The following is a 5,320-nucleotide window of genomic DNA, read 5'->3' as shown; positions in this document are numbered from 1 at the left end:
TTTAATAATTCACTTTAATAATTCATACTTTAATAATTCACTTTAATAATTCATACTTTAATAATTCACTTTAATAATTCAAAAATCTATTATAAATAGAATTCAATAGGTTTCATTATTTTATAGAAACTTGAAAATATTTTTCTCTAAACTCTCTCAATCGATTTACATATATATATTTACTCCGTATTATTTCAAGATATTATTAGTATACATAAAATATTACGACGGAGTGATGTCCAAGTGATTTCGAAATTGTTTTTCGAGTAGGATAGGATTAAGGAAATTATGGGTTATAGCTATGGAGGTGATTGAGTATGGTTCATGGGTATGCTCGTGAGGTCAATATAGTGTTTATCATTTCCGTTGCGTCTACGTACCTTTCCTGCAATATTGAATCTCAATATTGACACGTGAGTACTCATAATTTAACTTTTACATACTAATAGTGTATCCCTGACTAGTGCTCGAGTATTTAGGATTATGCATGCTTGTACTTTTGATATTGCCCTTAGACAGGTTAGGTTGAATCTTGAATTAGTTACACTTGCGGTTGAGATAAGGTATAAGATATGCATGTCCTTGGAAAGCTAGCGAAAAATTAAGAACTTTTCCTTTAGATATCGAATGGTTTCGATGAACGGATTAGAAGTTATAATCAATTGAATTTTTAATATTTTTATTAAAAATGATTATTATTATCATCGTTTTTATCGTCGTTCTAGTTTTATCTTATTATTATCATTATTATTATCTTTATCAATAAAAGGGATTTATCATTAAAAATTGTTATTTTTTTATTATTACTATCGTTATTATCGTTAAAGTTATAATTAGTACTATTATTATTATCCAATTATTATTATTATTATTATTATTATTATTATTATTATTATTATTATTATTATTAGTATTATTATTATTATTATTATTATTATTATTATTATTATTATTATTATTATTATCATTATTAATATATATATCATTATTTAAAAATGGTTATTGTTATTGTTATTATTATTATTACTATATTATCATTAAGATAATTATTAGTATTATCGTTAGTAATGTTATAGTAACTATCATTATTAATATTAGTGTAATTAAAACAAATATTTGTAACACCTAATTATTTTGATTACTATTATTATCATTATTATGAACACGATATAAAAGACGATTAAAAGCTATTAAATGAAACGATTAGGAAATAATGAGTAAGAGTATCATGATGAAATTAAAATATTATAAGATATTGATTTAGATAAAATTATCGTTCTTATTATTTTTTTATCATTACTATTATTATTAAAAGTATCGTTAGTATTAAAACTATCATTTTAACAAAAATTATCATTTTAATAGAAATGTCATTGTTACTATAAAATATCATTATTGTTATTATTTTAAATAGAATTATTATTTTAAAGATAATATTAAAAATTATCATAAATATTAAAGTTATCATAATTGGAATTATCGTTTTATCATAATGTCATCTTAGTAATTATAAATATTGATATTTTTATAATAATAATTATTATTACAAAATAATACAACTTTTACTTACTATCATTATAGATATTATTTTATCAAATAAATATGTGATACAAACATATTTTACTACATGTAATAACTTACTTTAATAATACCTATCATATTATCTTTATGATATTAAATGAACCCTATAAATTTTATTACTTAATATATATAAAAGTATATTTTATTATATAAATTTAATATAAAATTTTATTTATTAATAAATAAATTATATTATTTACTCTAATAAATCTTTTAAAAATATAAAACGACGATATTTAAACTATATATTAATCATGTATAGATTTTTGAAAATTATTTTGAGTCAAATTTACTTTTGTTGACTTTTGCATATTAGTCTCGAGCATTAGGATTGTGGTACACTATGACTTGACCTAATTTGTTAGACAAATATTGACCAACACATAAATATATATAATTAATTTAGGTTCGTGAATCCGAGGCCAACCTTGCACTTGTTCAATGACGTTATATGTATTTTTACTACGAAATACAATATGGTGAGTTTCATTACTCCCTTTTTAAATGCTTTTGCAATATATATTTTTGGGACTGAGAATAATGCGCTTTTGTAAATGTTTTACGAAATAAACACAAGTAATCGAAACTACATTATATGGTTGAATGATCGAAGCCGAATATGCCCCTTTTTGCTTGGTAGCCTAAGAATTAGTAAACCGATCTATTAGACCTAACAAACCCCATCCAAAGTACCGGATGCTTTAGTACTTCGAATTCATTTTTATCATGTCCGATGGATGTCCCGGAATGATAGGGGATATTCTTATATGCATCTTGTTAATGTCAGTTACCAGGTGTTCACCATATGAATGATTATTTTTGTCTCTATGCATGGGACGTATATTTATGAGAACTGGAAATGAAATTCTTGTGGTCTATTAAAATGATGGAAATAAATGATTATGATAAACTAATGAACTCACCAACATTTTGGTTGACACTTTAAAGCATGTTTATTCTCAGGTGTTAAAGAAATCTTCCGCTGTGCATTTGCTCATTTTAAAGATATTACTTGGAGTCTTTCATAGCATATTTCGAAGAACGTTGCATTCGAGTCATTGAGTTCATCAAAGATTATTATTAAATCAATTTATAGTTGGATAGTGGATATTATGAAATGGTATGCATGCCTGTCAATTTTCGATGTAAAGAAAGTTTGTCTTTTAAAAACGAATGCAATGTTTGTAAAATGTATCATATAGAGGTCAAATACCTCGCAATGTAATCAACTATTGTGAATCGTTTATAATGTATATGAACGGGTCCTTTCATGGGTCATCACTTTTTAGACACTTTGACTTGTGACAGACAACACACTCGCTACACGGACCAACTCACAGTTTGGCTCCGCAAGATTGACTTAAGCCATCCCACAATTTTCACATCGTGATTCGAGTCTGCATAGATGTTGTCCAGAGTGTAGTCAATAAACATATTGAAAACATAAATTTATTGTGTTTGAATGTCAGTCATATTTGAAAGTGATATTGTATGTCATCCAACTTCGTATTATATATTACATATATACACGAAATCCGACTAAAAAATCTTTGAAAAAAATATAAAAAATGCAAATATACGTGTATTTGTAACAACTAGTCGTTATATAAATAAAGTTAACGATTATTTATGTTATTTTTATATTTTTCTAAGGAATTTTTAGCCAAATTTTATACGCAAAGAACAACACATGAATTTAGATGACCTACAAAATTATTTTATAATATATATAACCTATAAATACAAAAATATAGACTTGTGTAATCTATAAAACTATTTTAAAATATGCGTGTACAGAGTATTAATCGTAATCGGTAATTAGATAACAACAACCGCTATCACACAATAATAACGGTTTACAACATCAGCAATAAGAGTAACATGTTAAAAGCAACAGAGCATTCAGAAGTGCAGATCAATAACAACGGATTAAACTATAATCACAGCAGCATCAATAGAGGTTTAAGAATTGCATATCACCGCACCATCAATAGAAGATTAAGAATTAGGGTTTACCTCAAAGAAGAATTGCAGAGGCGATCGTGAACAACAAACCAGAAGATTAACGATGCTATTAGAGGAATCGGGTTTTATTGGGGCGATAACTGATTTACGTGAGAGATTCCTGTAATCGTGGAAGGATTTTTAGGTAATTAAATACCCTAAACGCTCTAGATTATTTCAAACGCTGGTTGGTGTAGCGTTTCAAATAATGGCTTTTTCTCATCTCAAAAAAGCTTTAAGCTCTGTCACCAGACGAAGCTTTTTTATTATGTACAAGCTTTTTCATAAAAGCTAAACAAAAGTTAAAAACTTCAAAAAGCTCCAATAATCTCCTTGTCAAACATAACAAAAAAAGTATAAACTTAAGTTGCATTCCGGTATATAAATTCAATAATAAAAAAAATACTACCGAGTAGAAAAGCAAAACATACAAAAAGCGAGAGCGATTGATGTGGACGTGTCATCGGCAATTTGCGCCACCATTTGTCCCACCACCACCGCATCATATCATCCTTTTCATCATTTAAATAATTCTCTACGATACCATCGACTATAAATTTATTTGACTTTTTTTATATTTCTTTGTAATATGAAAAAATAATTAATAATCACCGTAATTGATAAAACACTTGGCTAGATAAAATTTATTGATACCGATGGAAGAAAAGAAAAATAAAAAAATTCATCAACTTGCATTTGCGGTCTTGCTTATATAACTAAATCCTCGTATAAATTTCTTGAATGTTGTTGCTTTTAGTTTTGGCTAAACTAAAATTCGCAGTATAATGTACTATGTAGGAATTATAATATATATTATTTTAGTTGATAGTAAGAGTTTAATCGAAGCAAATGAGTATGGGAGTTGGCTTCCTATGAACCGACACAAGGTATGTGGGTCAAATTAGCTAACAATTATTGGTACACATTGCGTCAATTCAACACAAATCGAAAACCTTTAATGTATTAATAATACGAGTACTAACAATAACAATTAGCTAGGCTCTTTTGTTAGGTTAGAGATCGTTTATTACTTCCGAGCATTGGTTTGCGTTTGAATCATTTGTGTTTTTGTTCGTCTTTTTTATTGAAGGATGGAAATATTTGATTATATGTTATCATTATATTAACAAAAAAAAGTACAGAGTATTGCAAAGGTTACCGGTAAACGATAAAAGTAGATAAAAGAGGTATTGATTTAGATATCCATTGTGTAACGACGAGTTAGAGTTAGTGGAACATATCTTGGTTAAATGCAAAGTGGCTGACAATCTGCGGAAACTATTATCTCGGTGGTGGAATATGAATATTGAAACATCATCGATAAGTGCAGTCTCTTCTAGTGTGTTAGATTCGATTAAATCTTCAAAAGTTAAATCAATTTGGCTGGCAACAATGTGGGTTTTGAGCTATTTGATATGGAAAGGTAAAAACAACAGTCTTTCGAAATGAAAAGTGGAATCAGATCGTTAGTTTTAATGAGGTGCAAGTTAAAAGCTTTAATGGATTAGCAAAAGACTTAAGAAAAGTAATCTCGAATAGAATCAATGGCTCATCAATGTTAGCTTATATGTCCTTCCACAAAATAAAGATGGCATAGGCAAAAATTTCCGTTTCGTTAAAAATCTCTATACATATTTCAGTTATAGGAATACACTATAATCACCCATGGGATTTTGTATTGTACATGCATATTAGTGATTGATAATTAAATTTACTTGCTTTTCAATAAAATCAA

The sequence above is a fragment of the Rutidosis leptorrhynchoides genome, chromosome 9 (genome assembly GCF_046630445.1).
Source record: "Rutidosis leptorrhynchoides isolate AG116_Rl617_1_P2 chromosome 9, CSIRO_AGI_Rlap_v1, whole genome shotgun sequence".
Lineage (NCBI taxonomy): Eukaryota > Viridiplantae > Streptophyta > Magnoliopsida > Asterales > Asteraceae > Rutidosis > Rutidosis leptorrhynchoides.
Note: the sequence above shows the minus strand (reverse complement) of the source record.